Genomic DNA, 26,243 nt, shown 5'->3' on the forward strand with positions numbered 1-26,243 from the left:
TATTTTTATAAATTTTTAATGAAATCCAAAACCAAAACTATATTCAAACCAAAACACCTGAGGGTGGTGTTACCAAAACCAAATCCATCAAATTTTGGGTTGGTGTTGACAAAACCAAAACACACATCTGTACTATATATATATATATATATATATATATATATATAGGATGGTTTAAACTAACTATCCCAGTCTTATATACCCTAATATTTTATTAACAAAGGCCCAAATAAGGAGCTCAGACAGATGTCCGGTGGGCACTGCCATTTTGAAGATCAATGCGCATGCGCGGGAGTGATGACACTCACGGTATTTGTGGAGGTATGCCATCATTAACTTACTCCGTCGGGAGTGCGATCACTCTCCGAGGCAGACACGTTACTACCAATGCGTGCTCTAGTGTCTATTCACATTATGTAGTCATGTATGCAGTGTTAAACAGCCGGTGGCCATTTTCTTGAAGTGCATACAATGTAATGGACGGATGACATTTTGTTAGTGTTTTAAATACAAAAATGGGTATATATCAATGCAGGGATATTAACATAAGGCAGACTATTCTCCATCTCACTCAGAGTAGTGTGCAGGGAAATAAATTATATGTTTTAAAATGGACAATCAAGAGTTAATAATTAATAATAATCACCACAATAGCACAATATAAAACCACATAAAAACAGTATAAGAAATGTTTCAAAATTCATAATATGAGAGACCATAGATCCACTAAAATTATAAACAGTGGACTAATGTGAAATAAGTTTAAAAACAGGATATATACATATATATATATATACAGCGTATAAAGAAAGTGGTGCAGCACTCCAGGCGTCTTAGAAATGAAGAACTCTTATGCAGCATATGTGAAAAAGGCCTTTTTCACATATGCTGCATAAGAGTTCTTCATTTCTAAGACGCCTGGAGTGCTGCACCACTTTCTTTATACGCTGTGTATCTTACCTTGTGCGGGCACCCGACGCTGCTGTATGTCATAAGGGAGAGCCGGACCTTCCGCTGTATATATATATATATATATATATATATATATACATACACATAAAAACATATAAAATATAAAGCCATAAATATCATAAAAATGGTGTAAGTTCATAGCTTTCACTGAAGCCATTCGGGACCATAGTATTCAGGGAAAAGATCCAAAACATTTCTCTCTGAGATAGTTTCTTTTCTCTAACGCCACCTCAATCACTTAACTGGACATGTTCAATAGCTTTAAATTTGAGGCCTGATGGATCACCGTTATGAAATTTAGAGAAATGTTTAGGGATAGAATGATTCTCCACTTTGTTTTTAATACCCCTAACATGCTCTTGTATTCTTAATTTTACATTTCTTTTGGTTTTCCCAATATATTTCAGGTGGCATGGGCATTCCAGCATGTATATAACCCACATTGAGAGACAGTTCATTCTACTATTAATATTATATGACACAGTATCATTAAAATTGGAAAATTTAGTGTAATTATTACGGACAAATTTACACATATTGCAACTAAAAAACCCTTTATTATGTAACCAATCTTTCGGTGTGCTACCTATGGGTTTTAAAGTGCTAGGTTCCAAGTGATTTTTTAAATTCCTTGCTTTGCTAAAAGCTATTGTCGGTTTTGCAGGAATCACTTGATTTAAAATAAGATCAGTTTTCAATATGTCCCAATGTCTATTTAAATTCCTTTTAATTTATTTTTCTTTATTGTTGTATTGTGTCACAAGATAATGTTATTTTCACTCTTTTCTTTCTTTTTATATAGTAGTAACTTTCTCTCTTTCCAGTGTATTGACCTTTTCTTTTGCTTTCTGTATCACCTCCTCTGGATATTGCTTCTCCAGAAATCTATCCGGGAAGGCCTCTATTTGTTGTTTACATATGGTGTCATTACTACAATTCCTACGAATACGACAGAATTGTGAATATGGGATATTCATTTTCCAGTGATTGGCATGGCCGCTTTTAAAATGTACATAACTATTCGTATACATACTTGATAAAGTTGCGGCTAATAATTCCTTCGTCATCACTACCAATCACTAGATCTAAATATTCAATCTCATCATCACTGATATTTGTATGTAAATTATAGATTATATTCTTTTACCTTCAGATACTCCATAAACTCAATGAATTCCCCTTCTGTACCATTCCATATGATCAAGATGTCGTCTATATATCATGCATACAGTACCAGATGATCTTTAAAACTATGTTTGCCATATATGTATTTGTGCTCTCAGCTTCCCATATGGAGATTGGCAAAGCTGGGAGCAAACATTGTACCCATGGCAGTTCCTTCTACGTGTATAAAAAAGGACTCCAAAAACCTAAAATAATTATGTTTTAAAATGAATTCCATTAAAAGACAAATAAATCCTTATGCAGTGTTTCTAGACTCTCATCACTTTCCATAAACTCTCGACAGCTAGAAATTCCCTTCTCATATGGGATAGATGTATACAAGGATTGCACATCCACCGTAGCCCACTTATATGAATCTCGCCCTTGGAATTTTTTTTAAATCTGGAGTATAGCGGTAGTGTCCTTAACAAAGGACTTAAGGTCCTGAATAAATTTGTTAAGGAATATCTCAACATATTTTGAACAACCTGATATTAGAGACTTGATGCCTGCCACAATAGGGTGACCAGGAGGGTCAATGAGCCCCTTGTGGATCTTAGGCAAATAATAAAATGTGGGAATCACTGAATTGTTTTTAATAAGAAATTGGTACTCATTTTTAGTAATGATGCCCTTATGCATTGCCCCTACCAGTATATATTGGAGTTCTTCAACATATCTAGCGGTGGGATCCTGGTCTAATTTATTATAGGAAGCTTGATCTCCCAAGAGTCTATTGGATTATTTAATATAGTCAGCTCTATTAAGTATGACCAGGCCTCCTCCTTTGCTTGCTTAAATATGAGTTGTTCATTTCCCTTCAACTTTTTTAGAGCCTCTTTCTCAAAATTAGTCAAATTCAGTCTTTTCAATTTTTTATCCTCTAAATCATTAAAATCTCTTCTAACTAGATTGTAAAAGGTCTCAATTTGGGTACTCCAGGATTCCAAAGTATAATATTTGGAGGGTGGTTTCCACCCTGATTTAGATAATTCTTCATAGTTTTTAAGTATACCTGAGTCTTTTTTTATAAAATGCCTCTTTAAAGTCAAGTTGCGAGTAAATTTACTCAAATCAATAAACATCTGAAACTTATTTATTTATTTATTTTTTAAATAATTTTTATTATCAATTTTTCCTTAAGAATACAGTTCTTTTAGTAATCAAAAGTTTGTAAATGTACATTGTCTGGAGTAAATGGGAAAGATTTCTAGACTGCACAACTTGACTATATATATGATGGGAGGTGCTACCTGATGAGACTAATTGCAGGCACAGAAACAGACAAATCTCAGGTGCACAACTCCAAATTATTAATAATATATATAAATGCAAAAAAAATTTGCAATCAATAGAGGTTTTTAGCATAATAATGGCCAAGGTTATGGGCCTACCCACCATATCCAGGTAACCTCTTTCGGGTAGGTCCCTAACATACTACGGTTCAAATCCAGAGCACAGGACCCCCCAAAACTGGCCCAGCCAAGCTGCCCCAGGGCACCACCCTAGTAAGAAAAGTTCAGTGTAAAGAGATAGTTAGGAGCAGCTGCAGCTGCATATAAAGAATGAAAATAAAAAAGTGTAGTACATATATATTAAACACACAATGAAGGGTTAAAATGTGTTACAAAGGAAAATGTGTTATAATGCAGTGCCATGACACAGAACAACCAATGCAATCTAGGGGGACCCACGCCCCAAAAATGAACCAAAGTTGCACTACAGTATATAACTTGTAGGACTTATCTAGAATTGTGCCTAATACAGTGTGCATATACATTACCATACTCCATGCTTTTAAACCAATAAGGAAGGGTGCTAATCCAGACTGAGGGCATCTCCTTTCCCTCAGAAGTGCAATAAAGCACATTAAATGGAGTATATGGGAAAGATTTCTAGACTGCACAACCTGACTATATATATGATGGGAGGTGCTACCTGATGAGACTAATTGCAGGCACAGAAACAGACAAATCTCAGGTGCACAACTCCAAATTATTAATAATATATATAAATGCAATAACATTTTGCAATCAATAGAGGTTTTTAGCATAATCATGGTCAAGGTTATGGGCCTACCCACCATATCCAGGTAACCTCTTTCGGGTAGGTCCCTAACATACTAAGGTTCAAATCCAGAGCACAGGACCCCCCAAATCTGGCCCAGCAAAGCTGCCCCAGGGCACCACCCTAGTAAGAAAAGTTCAGTGTAAAGAGATAGTTAGGAGCAGCTGCAGCTGCATATAAAGAATGAAAATAAAAAAGTGTAGTACATATATATTAAACACACAGTGAAGGGTTAAAATGTGTTATAAAGGAAAATGTGTTATAATGCGGTGCCCTGAGACAGATCAACCAATGCAATCTAGGGGGACCCACGCCCCAAAAATGAACCAAAGTTGCACTACAGTATATATATCACCTGCGAGGGTAACCTGTCTGTGATAACATCAAAGAGGGTTTTTACCACTGTGGGAGATGTGGCAATTGCACTAGATTGGGTTACAAGAGCACAAAACCCACTTGCAAGTTAATATCCCACCAGACTAATAAAGAATTTAAAATCAGAGGAACCTTATCATGTGACAGCGACAACTTAATATATCTTTTGGAATGTCCATGCGGACTACAATACATAGGACGCACAACAAGGACTTTGAAAGTCCGTATTTATGAACATATGAGAAATATTTTAAGGGGTTTTGATAATCATAGTGTCTCTGAACATTTCAAGAATATTCGCAATATATTCACAATTGCGACCCCAAAGGCCTCAAAGAAAGTAGGTGGATTTATGATCTGCAAACATTACACCATGAAGGTTTAAATATAGACCCTTAAACCGATAAAACCAGACATGTGTTCCACCAGCACATATACATTTCTCAATCAAGACACATAGGCAATTCTACACCTTGTATTAGTGTCCTGGGTAGTATTGTTTAACCCGTGGCCTCTAGTGATGACTGACCAAATCATCAACTCAATTGATATACACACCCATTCATCATATTACTATGATTCTATTGAGCTATCCATATCAGCTTTGAGACACAAAACTGTATGACTGTATCTATTCTCATCTATTTCTATTAATTTTCTGTGATCTGACTCCAGTCATGCTACCATATCCCTAATTACACCTGTTTAGATGTATCATGTTCATTGATCGTTATACTGATTACAAATTCAAGGCATAACCTTACCTGAGCACACACAGAATTGACCTTTTCATTATATTTTCATTATATTTTAATCCATATTTATTGGTGTGTAATTAATCGAATTAATTATGGACACCCTATTTTCTTTTATAAAATAGGGCTCTGTTATTGCATTCATTTATTTATTCATTTATTCATTCATTTATTTATTCATTTATTTATTGAATCTGAATCCAATTTTACTATGTTTCCCATCAATGTATTAAATATACACATAGGCATCCTTCCTTTCCCCCCCGCCCCCGCCCCTTGTTTACTATTCATCGCGATCAGTGATACAGCAACTGATAGCCATGATCTGTCTCCGTTTGTTCAAAACACACCAAAGATGGCCGTTGTCATAAATGCAGACATTCTGCAATAGTGTCACCACAAGGCCCAGTTATGTTATGGGAGGACTCCGCTTATCTACACAGTATGAGACACAATCTTGCCACTGAAGCGTTACCTCTATGTGCAGAGACGCGCGATGTGCGCATGCGCACATCACAGAACCCGGAAGTGCGGCTCACCACCGCATTCTGGCACCCTTCACAGGATCATTGCTCTATAAATAGAAGGTAGGGTCACATCAAAGACCTTTTGCCCTTGAAGAAGTCCCAGATTAGGGATGAAACGCGTTGGGACATTATCTGACATTTGTTGACTTTTTATGATTGCAATACCATACGCTGTATGGTCAATTTGTTCAACTCTATTTTCAATAAATTAGTTTTAGTCAAATACTGGCTTATCTGTATGCTACCAAATTATGGATCCCTCGATCACATGCACCTAGCCCACCTGGACGCAAGGAGTAGTCAGACCAGCAGACATCCACCCAGGGTAAGTAGGTTTCACTTACCTAACACTGCAATATAGTATCACAAGACATCCTGATACTGCGTTTCCTATCTTTGAGGTGGCGTTGACTACAGAGGAGGTGGTATCCACAGCATACAGCTTTCACCATAAAACAGAGTTCTTATTCCAACATCCAGCCTACAGTTTTTGTCTACCTGCATAGCCAGATAGATTGAAAGTGTTTTATATACCATGACAGTTGGTCCTATTCTCTGGCATACTATAAGGACTATATTACATCATATTATCTTCCAATTCACAACATCCAGCCTACAGTTGTTGCCCACCTGTCAGAAGCAGAGAGACTGATTGCTTTAATTATTATAACATCATTCACAATAATCATTGGACTAAATTCCAAATTATTTATCAACTACCAGCCTCAAGTTATTGCCTACCTGACGTCATACATCTATCTTTAAAGAGAATCATATTTATATATACATATATATATGTGTATACAAATGTGTGTATGTATATATTTGTATATATTCACTATAATATTCCGATTCTCCACTCACTACAGCCATTAAGATCACAATACCCAGACCCCAAATCCTTTAAACATTCTTACATCTGTATATCTCTTTACCACAGAGCGCTATTTTCCCTTTCTTGTATTTTCTGCTATTGGGAGAGTTTAGGACACCTTCCGGAGAAGCAGCTAGTGGTAATAACTGTCCCTTGCATGTGAGCGCTGACTGCTTTCTCTCTGTGTCATTTATCAAGTAAACTCAGCCCACTGAGTCTGGACTTATTACTTACTATATACCAGTATAGTAAGAGGTTATTTTGTCCTGCACAGGAAAGAAAAATATTACAACAATATATGCAAAAAAGTTATTATAGAAAAACAACTTACACAGATAATAGAAAAGCTATATATTAGCTGTGCAATCTGCACAGTTGGTGGTGCTCCCCTGAGTCAAACAACAGTATATCCAAATACTCACTACATTATTATTGACAAAACAAAAGAGATTACCATAAGAGCAGAATAAATAGTGTAAACAATATTGTTGGAGCATTGTTCCCAGGCGTCTCTGTAGCTCCGAAACCAAATTGTATGTGATGATAGACAAAGGAGATAAAGTATGTAAAATACCTTTTTCAGTAGAGGTATTTTGCATACTATGGAGTCTATTTACTAAGCAGTGTTAGGAGACAGAGTGAAAAGTGATAAGAAAGTGATAAGGTGCCAGCCAATCAGCTCCCAACTGTCATCTCACAGGCTGCGTTTGAAAAATGACAGTTGGGAGCTGATTGGCTGGCACCTTATCACTTTCTTATCACTTTTCACTCTGTCTCCTAACACGGCTTAGTAAATAAACCCCTTTATCTTCCTCTGTCTATCATCACATACAATTTGGTTTTGGAGCTACAGAGATGTCTGTACTGTACCTCCGCTATGTTGTTATAACTCTGCATGGCAGAAATGTCACTGTATCGCTTCATTCCTGATTGAACAGAATAATGTGCTTTGATTGACTATATCAGTGCTTTGTGGGAATTATAACAGTGCTTTGTGGGAATGGTTTCACCGATGTGTTTATGGGAACAATACTCCAACAATATTGTTTCTCTATTTATTCTGCTCTTATGGTAATCATTGAATACAGACTATAATATTCACTATAAATGCATTGTTGACATATATGTCTGTTTATCCTATACTATGAGGATGGTAGGTACATGTGTCCATGTACATGTTTCAGCGGACAACATAGTTTCTTCTGCCTCGTTTTTCTCTCTTGATTGTAAGATCCTGATGGGTTGTGAGAAAATAAATTAAGCATATAATGTAATTATAATTAATATTGTTACAGGTATTAATATCATTTCACCCTGCCGGGAGTGTGACTTAGTTTCAGCCAAAACCCTATTGTGGGACACCTACTAATATTTGTAAACAACGTGGGTGTCTTTTACAGATATACAGTATACCTTTCAGATGTCATAGAATAAAAAATGTATTTTCTAGGTTTATGTCTCACTAGTGAAAAGCATTTAAGTGCGGCTATCTTTTTTTCTCTTTTTAATAATGCATTAAAAGTTATATTTTACGTCATAGTATTATTGCACATTCGGAAGTAGTAACCCCGCAAAGGGTTCTTCCTTTTGAGTATTATTGCTATATACCAATATATATAGTACATAGGTAACAGACATATCAAATAGTAGGACTATAGTTCTCAGAAGAAGCAGATCTAGTAAATGAGCTCCATATGCAGAAACGCCCCCATGTCCTCCTTCTGTTAGGAGGAGCTATCCAGTAAATAACTTATAATAACCAGAAGAAAGTTGCAGCCAAATAAAGAGACAAGTGACCTCTGCTTGGCTAACATCAGCAGAAAGTTGAGGTGACAACTACATTTACACAAAGTAAGTGAGATTATGGTAACATTATAACTTGCTGGGATCTATATTTAAAGTTTTATACTTAGATGGGCAATGCTAAGTCTGTGGCTGATTTTGTCTAGTTATCAAACACAACATCCAACATACACTAATACAACACTTTCCTTGAGCTCCATTCCATTGAATATGCTAATCTGCAAAATGATTGACATTTGCAGAACAAGACCGTCTGATACTTACCGCATCATTGTGATAAACCAAATAATATTCAGAAGGCTGTGACAATGGGAGCTGATTTCAGCTTATTGATAGATTATTCTCTTGTTTATGACTTTTACACATTAACATCCTTTATGATGTAAAGTGTATTAGCAGTGGATATTCAAATTTTATAAAGTGTACTAACTGAGAGCTATTATCTTTGATCACAAGGGTAAAGTGAATTGTTCTTCACAAGGTGTTGCAGGTGGTTAACATTTTAATGTTAGTCTTTTATTTTTAAAGTGTATTTTGTACATTGGCTCAGTGGATATAGTTATTACATAAACACTAAATCTATTTGTATATGTTTAATGTATAGGTAATCACACAGTACAAATCCCATTTTTTTCTGCTGGCATATAGTACTGTAATTACCAATTGTTTTCTTATTTCCCAATTTTAAACTCATCCTTGAATTATTTTGTATGGAATTGACCAATCAAAGTCCAGTGGTGTTAGGTACCAGATTTCAAGGTAAAGCACAGCGTGGTGTATTCAAAATTAAAATTGAATTTTCCTGATTTAAATGTTGATCTTGACAGGTCTAATAAATAGGAAATGATCTCTATATGAGTTTTATAGTGTACTGTACACAAACACGGATGCTCATGGTAGTTTGGATAATGGGTCAGTTTTAGTATCGGTAGCGAATTACTAGCTTTTCCTCTGTCTGTAAAATATTTTTGCAAATGTTCTATTTTTACATAAACTTTAAAATGTGTTTTTTTTATGCAAATAGAATAATTTTACTGAATTATGTAAACACTAAGCACCCAGTGTTGTACTGTTGGATCTGAGATCTGTGCTAGAATTCCACGCACCTGCTTTACTCAGAAGGAAAATTAAAATGCTAAGTTATTAAGAATGTTAACCAAAGGAAGACACACAAGGGTATAAAAGATATTCATCCTTCCTGTTACACCTTCTTTAGAGACCTTATTTAATATGCAATTTCTTTTATAACTGGTGCTCACAGACTTTAGAAAGAGACATGTCACTACTAAGAAATCTATGTACCTGTTTTAATGTGTCCTTTGTAAGTGACTTGTTTAAGCAGTATATTGTACTTAAAAATGGCTAGTGTATCTGGGACTTTTGCACATTTTTTACTTTCGCTGTTGCCTCACCATTATGTTGAATGCCATTTGGCATTGTGGGCCTAATTTAGAGTTGGACACAATTTCTGTCTAAGAACAAATGTATAAAGCAGCAGTGAATAAAACTAGAGATGAGTGGGGTCGGCTTTCCGAATACCGAACCCACCTGAACTTTGCAAATCCAAAGGGACCCAAGTCCCAACTCGGTTATCTCTGTCGGGCTCGGATCCCAAAACGAGGCAAAATATCATCTTCCTGTTGTGATATAAAAGTCCCTCCCATGTGTTCGGCCCCCATTTCATGTTGGAGATACAAGGTAGTGTAGCTAGGGCTCTAGTACTAGAAAGAAAAAAGACTAGTTCAGTTAGCTTGGCAGCACTACTTAACACCAGTGCACAGTCACAGAGTGTCTCTTGTCTGTTTATAAGGCAGGGCACTAGCACACGTAGGGGGGGGTTGACCCAGAAACCTCTCCTGATAGATTGGACGCAGGCACCATCTACTTAAGCCCTGCCCCCTCTCGGAAAAATGCCAATCGGGAGGAGGTGGAGCCAATATGACGAGATTCCATTAGAATCACATAATTTGGCTCCAACCCTTTCCAGTTGACCCACAAACCATGGCATGTGTGTGTATGTGTGTGTGTAATAATCCTGCGTTTGCCCCTGCAGGGGTACTGTGTCTGTATGGAGTGAACTCAGAGAAGGAGCTGTGTTGCAGTCTAAAGCAGGGGCAGTGGGCACTTTTTGTCAGAAAAAGAAACCAAAAGAGATTTCTGCACTGGATACCCATCTGTATATATATATATATAATAAATTAAGTATCTCTCAATATAACCTTTATCTGACAAAATAAATTTAACAATTTGAAATATTGAAGTGTTCCCAAATGGTCATGTGACCTCAGTCAAAGACCTGATTCACTGGTAAGCTAGTGGGGAATCGGTATGATTTACTGGCGGACGAGATGCCGGTGGTTAGAAGACCGACAGCAGCATCACAATGTTGAAAATTCTGACAGGGGCCGGTAAGTATCTTAACCCTCCCCTCTCCCCTCCTAACCCTCCCCTGGTGGTGCCTAACCCTAACCTTCCCCCAGTGGTGCCTAACCCTAATCTCCCCTCAGTGGTACCTAAAACTAACCCCCCTTTCCTGCACCCTAAACCTAACCCTCCCCGGGCAGAACCTAACCCTAACCTCCCCTGGTGGTGCCTAACTCTGACCCTAACCCTCCCCGCAGCCTAACCCTAACCCTCACAGTTCAGCACCTAACCATAATCTACTCTGGCATTATTAATTTTTGCCCTGGCAGTCTACAGTGTGCTCTCCTTCCAGCGGTCCTGTGTGAAATGGCACCTGAATCACCATGGGAGGGACTTATATCGAGTCCAAAATCCATGAGATCCAACACCAGTATGATGATATTTTGACTCGATTTGGAATCTGAGCCTGTCGGGAAAACCTGAGTTGGGGCATGGATCCCCCGCCTCCTTCATAAATTTACTATGGCATAAATTTTTTTTATTAAATATACAAATAATCCAATCCATTCTTTCCCTGCCTTCGACTACATACATACTCTACCTCTCTAGGGCCACTGATCTAGATCTTGATTAATTAAAATATTTCTTGTTTTGGAATATGGGGTCATATATTTTATTAAATTGCCATCCTTTCCACCACTGCAGTGCCACTCTGTTACCTAGATGTGCCATATTGGAAATCGAACTGCCACAGCCACTGAAACATTCGACATGCGGTTGTTGAATGCCGAAATGTCTAGAATTTTTTTTGGCCACAGAGCGCATATCCAGTGTGTCCCTTTAATTTTTTTTTAAAATTATGAACCACCAAGTTTTATTTTCTGGGCAAAACTTGGGACATGTTCACCCAGTTGTAATAATCAATCAATCAATAACATACATTGTGGTTTGGATGCTTACTTTTTAATAATCCTTGCCACTTCTCTAATCTGCATTATTATGGTTCCTAAAATACACTCCCCTCCTCCATCGTAAATTTGCTTTGGAATCCAAAAATGAAATGAAATTAACAAATTAAGTAATCCTTCCTTTCCACGCCTTCCACTACATACATACTCCACCTCCCTTTGCCCTCTAATATAGTTCTTGATTAATGAAAACATTCTTTGTTTCTAATATGGGGTTGTATATTTTATTAAATTGCCATCCTGTCTGCCACTGCAGTGCCACTCTTCTTTCTATATGTGCCATGTTGGACTTTGAACTGCCACGTGTGTGTCCCGCTTGCTGATGTCGCTTAGCTTAGTCAGACAGCTAGCTATGTGCAACCTTTTGGCCTAAACTAGATGAAAACAAAATTGTGAGCTGTGGTCAAAACTGATTGGAAATGACGGGAAATTAATGTTATTGAGCTTAATAATTCTGTAGAAACAAAAACGGGCCCAAATTATGTGATTTCACCTGTTTTTTCAATTTGTTATTAAAATACAGAACCAAAACCAAAACATGTAAGGGTGGTATTGCAAAACCAGAACCAAAACCAAAACACAAAAGTTAATCCAGATCCAAAACCAAACCACGTTGGTCGGTGTACATCTCTACCGCAAGCATGCATCGGTAGCAAGTGTGCAATATATCCCCTGCAAATAATAAGAGCAGATGCATGGCTTTAATGTGGGAAAAACACAGGGGTCTATGTACTAAGCCTTGGAGAGAGAGGGAGAGATAAAGTATCAAATCAATCAGATCCTAACTGTCATTTTTCAAACAGTGTTTAAAGTGAGAGTGAGGAGCTGATTAGTTTACTTTATCTCTGTCCACTTTATCTCTCTCCAAGGCTTAGTACATAGACCCCATAGTACACAATTCATACACTTTACAGTAAATAGTCAGAAAATATAGATAATAAGCAAGACCAATATTTGTGTTATATACAGTGCTGAAGTATGTCCAATAACTTTCTTGATGGTGTCTGTACACAGAGTATCATTTTATTGTTTCAAAATATATTCATTATATGTTATGATTATAATTATCATCACAAAAAGGGTATAGCCTCCACAGGGCCCTAACTAGGGGTGTGCAAGAGGTGCAGCCGCACAGAGCGCAGAACACTGTAGATGGCCCTGCCGCTCACCCACGCCCCCTGCATCTGGCTAGCAGGGTGCATTTCCAGGCACCCTGCAGCCAGAATCTCTGCAGTAGTGCTGCCTGGAGCGTCCTTAGGATGCTTCAGGCATTCAGTGAGAGCGGTCCGCAATACACAGTAACAAACACACCGCCCCTGCAGGCGATGTGTTTATTTTAGCAACCAATGAGAGTCAGTCAGACTCTCAATGGTTGCTGCATCCATGGAGGGAGCCAGGCTGAAGCTCGCTTATGAGGTCTGCCTTCCGGCTCCCGCAGTGGTGATGGGAGAGATGTCATGACGTTTCTCTCATAGCGCCGAGTGGGAGGATGGAGGAGCGGATGGTGGTGGGTGCAAAAACAGGGATTCAGGTAAATAATCTGAGTGTTTCCGTATTGTGTTATATATGTAAGGGGCATTGCATAGGGGGACCACTACTGGGGGCACTGTATAGGGGGACCACTACTGGGGACACTACATAGTGGGACCTGCTACTGGGGACACTACATAGGGGGGACCCACTACTGTGGCCGGGGGCACTATATATGGGGCACTAGTGGGGACACTACTGGAGGCAATGCATAGAGGGCCCACTACTGGATTCACTACATAGGGGGGCATTGCATAAGGGGCACTACTGAGGGCACTGTATAAGGGACACTACTGGGGGCAACGCATAGGAAGACCACTACTGGGGGAACTACATAGGGGGCACTGTATATGGGGCACTACTGGGGGCACTGTATAAGGGAATTCCTGGTGGCACTGCATAAGGGGCACTACGGAGAGCATTGTATAAAGGGCACTACTGGGGGCACTGTGAAAGAGGCACTTTTGGGGGCACTGCATAGGGGGACCTCTACTGGGGGCATTTAATAAGGCTCACTACTAGGGGCACTGCATACGGGACCACAAATGGGGAGACTACATAAGGGGGCATTGTATATAGGGCACTATTGGGGGCACTGTATAAGAGGAACTGCATAGGGGGAGGCAGCACCTGGGGCTGGCATAAGTGCTGGGGGGGTTAAATTTTAAGTTGTGTGTGGGGGGGGCACCAACATTTATCTTGCCTTCGGGCAACTGGGATAAAGTTACGGCACTGGTCTAGTTAATTATTATTTTCACACTCCATATACCTAAAGCAGGGGTATTCAACATGGAGCCCTCCAACTGCCGTGGAACTACACATCTCAGTATGCCCGGGTAGATTTTTACTATTAGGACATGTAAACACTGTGGCACGGCATGCTGGGATGTGTAGTTTCACAGCAGCTGGAGGGTCTCAATGAACACAGTAATGTTCATTGAGACCCTCCATTGTGCGGTCTTAATGAATGTCATTGTGTTAGTGAGGTATATTGATAGAAACTATCAATGAACCTTATGGGTTGGCACTAAGTTGTAGGTTTGCATGTTATAGTGCCACTTACCCAGCCTGTCATAGCCTGCTGTTGGTTGCAGCATTTACAGAGTGACCCCTTGCTGGTCATTGCCCATATTAGCAATAGCTATCTCAGACTATGGACACAGGTGTTTTGTCCATTCTGTGGAGGTAGAAGACATGTATAATGACATCTCTGCTGGCTAGTTCAAATGACAACAATGATTATTAAATACATTTGTTTCTAAATTTATATTTATGTAAAGGAATTTTAAAAAAAATTGCTGCTTCAAGTAAACTCAGACCACTGAGTCTGGACTTATTACTTACAATATACCAGTATAGTAAGAGGTTATTTTATCCTGCACAGGAAAGAAAAATATTACAACAAAATATGCAAAAATGTTATTATAGATAAACAACTTATACAGATAATAGAAAAGCTATATATTAGCTGTGCAATCTGCACAGTTGGTGGTGCTCCCCTGGGTCAGACAACAGTATATCCAAATACTCACTACATTATTATTGTCAAAAAAAAGAGATTACCATAAGAGCAGAATAAATAGTGTAAACAATATTGTTGGAGTATTGTTCCCAGGCGTCTCTGTAGCTCCGAAACCAAATTGTATGTGATGATAGACAAAGGAGATAAAGTATGTAAAATACCTTTTTCAGTAGAGGTATTTTACATACTATGGAGTCTATTTACTAAGCAGTGTTAGAAGACAGAGTGAAAAGTGATAAGAAAGTGATAATGTGCCAGCCAATCAGCTCCCAACTGTCATCTCACAGGCTGTGTTTGAAAAATGACAGTTGGGAGCTGATTGGCTGGCACCTTATCACTTTTCGATCTGTCTCCTAACACGGCTTAGTAAATAAACCCCTTTATCTTCCTCTGTCTATCATCACATACAATTTGGTTTTGGAGCTACAGAGATGTCTGTACTGTACCTCCGCTATGTTGTTATAACTCTGCATGGCAGAAATGTCACTGTATCGTTTCATTCCTGATTGAACAGAATAATGTGCTTTGATTGACTATATCAGTGCTTTGTGGGAATTATAACAGTGCTTTGTGGGAATGGTTTCACCGATGTGTTTATGGGAACAATACTCCAACAATATTGTTTCTCTATTTATTCTGCTCTTATGGTAATCATTGAATACAGACTATAATATTCACTATAAATGCATTGTTGACATATATGTCTGTTTATCCTATACTATGAGGATGGTAGGTACATGTGTCCATGTACATGTTTCAGTGGACAACATAGTTTCTTCTGCCTCGTTTTTCTCTCTCGAATGTAAGAAACTGATGAGTCTTACAATCTGAGAATTGTGAGAAAATAAATTAAGCATATAATGTAATTATAATTAATATTGTTACAGGTATTAATATTATTTCACCCAGCCGGGAATGTGACTTAGTTTCAGCCAAAACCCTATTGTGGGACACCTACTAATATTTGTAAACAACGTGGGTGTCTTTTACAGATATACAGTATACCTTTTGGATGTCATAGAATAAAAATGTCCTTTTTCTAGGTTTATGTCTCACTAGTGAAAAGCATTTAAGTGCGGCTATCTTTTTTTCTCTTTTTAATAATCCATTAAAAGTTATAATTTACGTCATAGTATTATTGCACATTCTGAAGTAGTGCCCCGCAAAGGGTTCTTCCTGTTGAGTATTATTTACTATATACCAATATATATAGTACATAGGTAACGGACATATTATATAGTAGGACTATAGTTCTCAGAAGAAGCAGATCTAGTAAATGAGCTCCATATGCAGAAACGCCCCCATATCCTCCTTCTGTTAGGAGGAGCTATCCAGTAAATAATTTATAATAACCAGAAGAAAGTTGCAGCCAAATAAAGAGACAAGTGACCTCCGCTTGGCTAACATCAGCAGAAAGATGACGTGACAACTACATTTACACAAAGTAAGTGAGATTATGGTAACATTATAACTTGCTGGGTTCTATATTTAAAGGTTTATACTTAGATGGGCAATGCTAAGTCTGTGGCTGATTTTGTCTGTTATCAAATACAACATACAACATACACTAAGACAACACTTTCCTTGAGCTCCATTCCATTGAATATGCTAATCTGCAAAATGATTGACATTTGCAGAACAAGACCGTCTGATACTTACCGCATCATTGTGATAAACCAAATAATATTCAGAAGGCTGTGACAATGGAGCTGATTTCAGCTTTATTGATAGATTATTCTGTTGTTTATGACTTTTACACCATTAACATCCTTTATGATGTAAAGTGTATTAGCAGTGGATATTCAAATTTTATAAAGTGTACTAACTGAGAGCTATAATCTTTGATCACAAGGGTAAAGTGAATTGTTCTTCACAAAGTGTTGCAGGTGGTTAACATTTTAATGTTAGTCTTTTATTTTTAAAGTGTATTTTGTACATTGGTTCAGTGGATATAGTTATTACATAAACACTAAATCTATTTGTATATGTTTAATGTATAGGTAATCACACAGTACAAATCCCATTTTTTTCTGCTGGCATATAGTACTGTAATTACCAATTGTTTTCTTATTTCCCAATTTTAAACTCATCCATGAATTATTTTGTATGGAAGTGACCAATCGAAGGGCAGTGGTGTTAGGTACCAGATTTCAAGGTAGAGCACAGCGTGGTGTAATCAAAATTAAAACTGAATTTTCCTGATTTAAATGTTGATCTTGACAGGTCTAATAAATAGGAAATGTTCTCTATATGAGTTTTATAGTGTACTGTACACAAACACGGATGCTCATGGCAGTTTGGATAATGGGTCAGTTTTAGTATCGGTAGCGAATTACTAGCTTTTCCTCTGTCTGTCTGTAAAATATTTTTGCAAATGTTCTATTTTTACATAAACTTTAAAATGTGTTTTTTTTATGCAAACAGAATAATTTTACTGAATTATGTAAAAACTAAGCACCCAGTGTTGTACTGTTGGATCTGAAATCTGTGCTAAAATTTCACGCACCTGCTTTACTCAGAAGGAAAATTAAAATGCTAAGTTTTAAGAATGTTACCAAATGAAGACACACAAGGGTATAAAAGATATTCATCCTTCCTGTTACACCTTCTTTTAGAGACCTTATTTAATATGCAATTTCTTTTATAACTGGTGCTCACAGATTTTAGAAAGAGACATGTCACTACTAAGAAATCTATGTACCTGTTTTAATATGTCCTTTGTATGTGACTTGTTTAAGCAGTATATTGTACTTAAAAATGGCTAGTGTATCTGGGACTTTTGCACATTTTTGACTTTGGCTGTTGCCTCACCATTATGTTGAATGCCATTTGGCATTGTGGGCCTAATTTAGAGTTGGACACAATTTCTGTCTAAGAACAAATGTATAAAGCAGCAGTGAATAAAACTAGAGATGAGTGGGGTCAGCATTCCGAATACCGAACCTACTCAACTTTGCAAATCCAAAGGGCCCCACGTCCCAACTCGGTTATCTCTGTCGGGTTCTGATCACAAAATGAGGCAAAATATCATCTTCCTGTTGTGATATAAAAGTCCCTCCAATGTGTTCGGCCCCCATTTCATGTTGGAGATACAAGATAGTGTAGCTAGGGCTCTAGTACTAGAAAGAAAATAGGCTAGTTTAATTAGGTTGGCAGCACTAATTAGCACCAGTGCACAGTCACAGAGTGTCTCTTGTCTGTATATAAGGCAGGGCACTAGAACACGCAGGAGGGTTTGAGTACCCAGAAGCCTCTCCTGATAGACTGGAAGCAGGTACCATCTTCTTAAGCCCTGCCCCCTCTCGGAAAAATGCCAATCAGGAGGAGGTGGAGCCAATATGACGTGATTCCAATAGAATCACATAATTTGGCTCCACCCCTTCCAGTTGACCCACAAACCATGGCATGGCAGGGGAGGGGCCTAATGACATGGTGCCAGCCTGCCAGTTCCCATCTTTATCAGGTCTACAACCCGCACATGCTGCAAGGTTTGTGTGTAATGTATGTGTGACATACTGTAGGTGTGTGAGTGTAAGGTATGTGTGACATATGTATGTGTGTATGTATTATATATATACTGTATATATATATATATATATATATATATACATGTGATATATATATATATACGTGTGTGTGTGTGTGTGTGTGTGTGTGTGTGTGTGTGTGTGTGTGTGTGTGTGTGTGTGTAAAAATCCTGTGTTTTCCCCTGCAGTTGTACTGTGTCTGTATGGAGTGGAGAATATGTATGTATGTTGAGAATGTGTCTGTATGGAGAAGGAGCTGTGTTGCAGTCTCAAGCAGGGGCAGTGGGCACTTTTTGTCAGAAAAAACAAACAAAAGAGAATTCTGCACTGGATCCCTCTCTGTATGTATATATATGTATATATATATATATATATATATATATATAATAAATTAAGTATCTCTCAATATAACCTTTATCTGACAAAAAAAATTTAACAATTTGAAATATTGAAGTGTTCCCAAATAGTCATGTGACCTCAGTCAAAGAACTGATTCACTGGTAAGCCGGTGGGGAATCGTTATGATTTACTGGCGGACGAGATGCCAGTGGTCAGAACACCGACAGCAGCATCACGATGTTGAAAATCCTGACAGGGGCCGGTAAGTATATTAACCCTCCCCTCTCCCGTCCTAATCCTCCCCTGGAGGTGCCTAACCCTAACCTTCCCCCAGTGGTGCCTAACCCTAACCTCCCCTCAGTGGTGCCTAAAACTAACGCTCCTTTCCTGCACCCTAAACCTAACCTTCCCCGGGCAGTGCTTAACCCTAAACTCCCCCGGTGGTGGCTAACCCTAACCCTCCCTCCTCACAGCCTAACCCTAACCCTCAGTCCTCGCAGCCTAACCCTAGCCGTCCCAGTTCAGCACCTAACCTTAATCTACCCTTGTATTATTAATTTTTGCCCTGGCAGTCTAGTGTGTGCTCTCCTTCCAGCGGTCCTGTGTGAAATGGCACCTAAATCAACATGGGAGGGACTTATATTGAGTCCAAAACCCATGAGATCCAACACCAGTATGATGAATTTTGACTCGATTTGGAATCTGAGCCTGGCGGGAAAACCTGAGCTGGGGCTCGGATCCCCCGCCTCCTTCATAAATTTACTATGGAATACAAAAATTTTATTAAATATACAAATAATCCAATCCATTGTTTCCCTGCCTTCCACTACATACATACTCTACCTCTCTCGGGCCACTGATCTAGATCTTGATTAATGAAAATATTTATTGTTTTGTAATATGGGGTCATATATTTTATTAAACTGCTATCCTTTCCACCACTGCAGTGCCACTCTGTTTCCTAGATGTGCCATGTTGGAAGTCAAACTGCCACAACCACTGAAACCTTCGACATGCGGTTGTTGAATGCCGAAATGTCTAGAAATTTTTATGGCCACAGAGAGCATATCCTGTGTGTCCCTTTAATTTTTTTTAAATATTATGAGCCACCAAGTTTTATTTTGTGGGAAAAACTTGGGACATGTTCACCCAGTTGTAATAATCAATCAAACAATCACTCATCAATCAATAACATACATTGAGGGTTGGATGCTTACTTTTTAATATTCCTTGACACTTCTCTAATCTGCATTATTATGGTTATTAAAATGTACTCCCCTCCTCCACCGTAAATTTGCTTTGGAATCCAAAAATGAAATGAAATTAACAAATTAAGTAATCCTTCCTTTCCACGCCTTCCACTACATACATACTCCACCTCCCTTTGCCCTCTAATATAGTTCTTGATTAATGAAAACATTCTTTGTTTCTAATATGGGGTTGTATATTTTATTAAACTGCCATCCTGTCTGCCACTGCAGTGCCACTCTTCTTTCTATATGTGCCATGTTGGACTTTGAACTGCCACGTGTGTGTGCCGCTTGCTGATGTCGCTTAGCTTAGTCAGACAGCTAGCTCTGTGCAACCTTTTGACCTAAACTAGATGAAAACAAAATTGTGAGCTGTGGTCAAAACTGATTGGAAATGTCGGGAAATTAATGTTATTGAGCTTAATAATTCTGTAGAAACAAAAACGGGCCCAAATTATGTGATTTCAGCTGTTTTTTTAATTTGCTATTCAAATACAAATCCAAAACCAAAACATTTAAGGGTGGTATTGCAAAACCAGAACCAAAACCAAAACACAAAAGTTAATCCAGATCCAAAACCAAACCACATGGGTCGGTGCACATCTCTATCGCAAGCATGCATAGGTAGCAAGTGTGCAATATATCCCCTGCAAATAATAAGAACAGATGCATCAGCAATACTACAGGAAGTATGGATTTAATGTGGGAAAAACACAGGGGTCTATGTACTAAGCCTTGGAGAGAGAGGGAGAGATAAAGTACCAAATCAATCAGATCCTAAATGTAATTTTTCAAACAGTGTGTAAAGTGAGAGTGAGGAGCTGATTAGTTTACTTTATCTCTGTCCACTTTATCTCTCTCCAAGGCTTAGTACATAGACCCCATAGTACACAATTCAGACACTTTACAGTAAGTAGTCAGAAAATATAGATAATAAGCAAGCCCAATATTTGTGTTATATACAGTGCTGAAGTATGTCCAACAACTTTCTTGAAGGTGTCTGTACACAGAGTATCATTTTATTGTTTCAAAATATATTCATTATATGGTATGATTATAATTATCATCACAAAAAGGGTATAGCCTCCACAGGGCCCTAACTAGGGGTGTGCAAGAGGTGCAGCCGCACAGAGCGCAGAACACTGTAGATGGCCCTGCCGCTCACCCACCGCCCCTGCTTCAGGCTAGCAGGGTGCATTTCCAGGCATCCTGCAGCCAGAATCTCTGCAGCAGTGCTGCCTGAAGCGTCCTTAGGATGCTTCAGGCATTCAGTGAGAGCAGTCTGCAATACACAGTAACAAACACACCGCCGCCGGCGATGTGTTTATTTTAGCAACCAATGAGAGTCAGTCAGACTCTCAATGGCTGCTGCATCCACGGAGGGAGCCAGGCTGAAGCTCACTCATGAGCTCTGACTTCCGGCTCCCACAGTGGTGATGGGAGAGACGTCATGAAGTTTCTCTCATAGTGCCGAGCGGGAGGATGGAGGAGCGGATGGTGGTGGGTGCAGAAACAGGGATTCAGGTAAGTAATCTGAGTGTTTCTGTCTTGTGTTATATATATAAGGGGCACTGCATAAGGGGACCACTACTGGGGGCACTGTATAGGGGGACCACTACTGGGGACACTACATAGGGGAGACCCACTACTGGGTCTGGGGGCACTGTATATGGGGCACCAGTGGGGACACTACTGGAGGCACTGCATAGGGGGCCCCCTAATGGGGTCACTACATAGGGGGGCACTGCGTAAGGGGCACTACTGAGGGCAACACATAGGAAGACCTCTACTGGGGGATCTACATAGGGGCACTGTATAAGGGCACTCCTGGTGGCACTGCATAAGGGGCACTATTGTGAACACTGTACAAAGGGCACTACTGGGAGCACTGTATAAGAGGCACTTTTGGGGGCACTGCATAGGGGGACCACTACTGGAGGCATTGTATAAGGGGCACTACTGGGGGCACTGCATAGGGGTACCACAAATGGGGAGACTACATAGGGGGGCATTGTATATAGGGCACTACTGGGGGCACTGTAAAAGGAGCACAACTGGGGGCACTGTATAAGTGGAACTGCATAGGGGGCAACGGCACCTGCGGCTGGCATAAGTGCTGGGGGGGCACCAACATTTATCTTGACTTTGGGCAACTGGGATGAAGTTACTCCACTGGTCTAGTTAATTATTATTTTCACACTCCATATACCTAAAGCAGGGGTATTCAACATGCAGCCCACCAGCTGCTGTGGAACTGCACATCTCAGTATGCCCGGGTACATTTTTACTATTAGGGCATGTAAACACTGTGACACGGCATGCTGGGATGTGTAGTTTCACAGCAGCTGGAGGGTCTCAATGAACACAGTAATGTTCATTGAGACCCTCTATTGTGCGGTCTTAATGAATGTAATTGTGTTAATGAGGTATATCGATAGAAACTGTCAATGAACCTTATGGGTTGGCACTAAGTTGTAGGTTTGCATGTTATAGTGCCACTTACCCAGCTTGTCATAGCCTGCTGCTGGTTGCAGCTTTTACAGAGTGACCCCTTGCTGGTCATTGCCCATATTAGCAATAGCTATCTCAGACTATGGACACAGGTGTTTTGTTCATTCTGTGGAGGTAGAAGACATGTAAAATTACATCTCTGCTGGCTAGTTCAAATGACAACAATGATTATTAAATACATTTGTTTCTAAATGCATATTTATGTAAAGGAATTTAAAAAAATTGCTGCTTCAAGTAAACTCAGGGTCTGATTCAGAGCCGGACGCTCTGACCAGAGCCCTCGCTCTGAATCAGGGCCCTCCTACTTATTCTTGGAGCGTCCTCTTGGATGCTCGCATAGCTGTGGGTGACCACCCACAGCTTATGCGAGCGTCCATGATGATGGTCGCGATGGTCAAGACCATCGCGACAATCGGGCTTGCGACGAGACCCTGCGGTATGGTCTCGTTGCCGCAAGCCGAGGAGTGATTTTGGCTCTATCAGAGCCAAAATCACTCCCACTGACATCACAAGTGATGTCAGTGGGGCCGGACCCGGACAATAGGCGTTCCCATGGGAACGCATCTGTCTGGCAGCCACGCCCCAGGCACGCCCACCAAAGAGGGCATGCTGTCACTCACCATCGACAGCATGCCCTCTTTGGTGCGAGACCCCGAGCGACGGATTCCCCGTCGCTCGCCGGTTCTTGCGCATGCGCACGACGGAGCTCCCTCCGTCGTGCGCCTGCGCACTTAGGCACCATCAACCCGCTTGCGAGCGTACAGCGCTCGCGAGTGGGTCAGAATCAGGCCCTCAGCCCACTGAGTCTGGACTTATTACTTACTATATACCAGTATAGTAAAGAGGTTATTTTACCTTGCACAGGAAAGAAAAATATTACAACAAAATATGCAAAAAAGTTATTATAGAAAAACAACTTTTACAGATAATAGAAAAGCTATGTATTATCTGTGCAATCTGCACAGTTGGTGGTGCTCCCCTGGGTCAGACAACAGTATATCCAAATACTCACTACATTATTAATGACAAAACAAAAGAGATTACCATAAGGGCAGAATAAATAGTGTAAACAATATTGTTGGAGCATTGTTCCCAGGTGTCTCTGTAGCTCCGAAACCAAATTGTATGTGATGATAGATAAAAGAGGATAAAGTATGTAAAATACCTTTTTCCATAGAGGTATTTTAAATACTATGGAGTCTATTTACTAAGCAGTGTTAGGAGACAGAGTGAAAAGTGATAAGAAAGTGATAAGGTGCCAGCCAATCAGCTCCCAACTGTCATCTCACAGGCAGTGTTTGAAAAATGACAGTTGGGAGCTGATTGGCTGGCACCTTATCACTTTTCACTCTGTCTCCTAACACGGCTTAGAAAATAAACCCCTTTATCTTCCTCTGTCTATCATCACATACAATTTGGTTTTGGAGCTACAGAGATGTCTGTACTGTACCTCCGCTATGTTGTTATAACTCTGCATGGCAGAAATGTCACTGTATCGTTTCATTCCTGATTGAACAGAATAATGTGCTTTGATTGACTATATCAGTGCTTTGTTGGAATTATAACAGTGCTTTGTGGGAATGGTTTCACCGATGTGTTTATGGGAACAATTCTCCAACAATATTGTTTCTCTATTTATTTTGCTCTTATGGTAATCATTGAATACAGACTATAATATTCACTATAAATGTATTGTTGACATATATGTCTGTTTATCCTATACTATGAGGATGGTAGGTACATGTGTCCATGTACATGTTTCAGTGGACAACATAGTTTCTTCTGCCTCGTTTTTCTCTCTTGATTGTAAGACCCTGATGGGTTGTGAGAAAATAAATGAAGCATATAATGTAATTATAATTAATATTGTTACAGGTATTAATATCATTTCACCCTGCCGGGAATGTGACTTAGTTTCAGCCTAATCCCTATTGTGGGACACCTACTAATATTTGTAAACAACGTGGGTGTCTTTTACAGATATACAGTATACCTTTTGGATGGCATAGAATAAAAATGTTCTTTTTCTAGGTATGTCTCTCAAGTGAAAAGCATTTAAGTGTGGCTATCTTTTTTTCTCTTTTTAATAATGCATTAAAAGTTATATTTTACGTCATAGTATTATTGCACATTCTGAAGTAGTAACCCCGCAAAGGGTTCTTCCTTTTGAGTATTATTGCTATATACCAATATATATTTAGTACATAGGTAACAGACATATCAAATAGTAGGACTATAGTTCTCAGAAGAAGCAGATCTAGTAAATGAGTTCCATATGCAGAAATGCCCCCATGTCCTCCTTCTGTTAGGAGGAGCTATCCAGTAAATAACTTATAATACCCAGAAGAAAGTTGCAGCCAAATAAAGAGACAAGTGACCTCTGCTTGGCTAACATCAGCAGAAAGTTGAGGTGACAACTACATTTACACAAAGTAAGTGAGATTATGGTAACATTATAACTTGCTGGGATCTATATTTAAAGTTTTATACTTAGATGGGCAATGCTAAGTCTGTGGCTGATTTTGTCTAGTTATCAAACACATCATCCAACATACACTAATACAACACTTTCCTTGAGCTCCATTCCATTGAATATGCTAATCTGCAAAATGATTGACATTTGCAGAACAAGACCGTCTGATACTTACCGCATCATTGTGATAAACCAAATAATATTCAGAAGGCTGTGACAATGGGAACTGATTTCAGCTTTATTGATAGATTATTATCTTGTTTATAACTTTTACACATTAACATCCTTTATGATGTAAAGTGTATTAGCAGTGGATATTCAAATTTTATAAAGTGTACTAACTGAGAGCTATAATCTTTGATCACAAGGGTAAAGTGAATTTTTCTTCACAAGGTGTTGCAGGTGGTTAACATTTTAATGTTAGTCTTTTATTTTTAAAGTGTATTTTGTACATTGGTTCAGTGTATATAGGGCCTGATTCAGAGCCGTTCGTTAACAGCAGTACGCTCGTTGCGTTCCGATGTTGAGTAACCGCGCATGCGTCGGTGTAACACTGCGCATGTGCGTACGGCAGATTGCGAGCTTTTTTTGTCTCGTTCGTCAAATAGCGTACAGGAAGTGACATGTCAAATGTGATTGACAGAACAGGGCGTTATTGGGCGTTGACGGGGGTGGAGATGGAAAAACGCATGCGTGGCGAGGCGTTTTTGGGGCGTACATACATTATCAGATGCGAACGTCAAATGTGTTCGTACCAACTCATACGTCACTGGATGATCCTCTTTCCCTTCAAAATGCTCGCACAGCTTAGAGTCTGGATTACTCAACGACATTGGCGATGGCCTTCTCCTCCGTCCCGGCACTCCACGATGTTGCATCGATTAATCACGGCTTGTCAGAAAAACAATTAGTGTTGGATTGAAAACCGGCTTGGTATGTATTTTGAAATCAGTTTTTTGGGTTAGCACAAAACCGTACGCAGGTGGAAATCATAGCTGCTAATGTCAGGATTACACAATCAATTTGCGTACATTTGTGGGGGGTAATTTTGGGGTTAATTTTTTCTTTTTGGCCTATTGTAACAATACTGTCATCATGTTTGTGTTTTTTTGGCCATTTTGCTTTTGCCTGGTGAATTTGCATCCTTATGTAAATTTTCAAACGTTCCTTAAAGAGCCCTTTTTTTTTCTCATGTAAAATGTTGTTGTTGCGCGTTTTTGCC

This window comes from Taudactylus pleione, unplaced genomic scaffold (genome assembly GCF_031769625.1).
Source record: "Taudactylus pleione unplaced genomic scaffold, aTauple2 ptg000017l, whole genome shotgun sequence".
Lineage (NCBI taxonomy): Eukaryota > Metazoa > Chordata > Amphibia > Anura > Myobatrachidae > Taudactylus > Taudactylus pleione.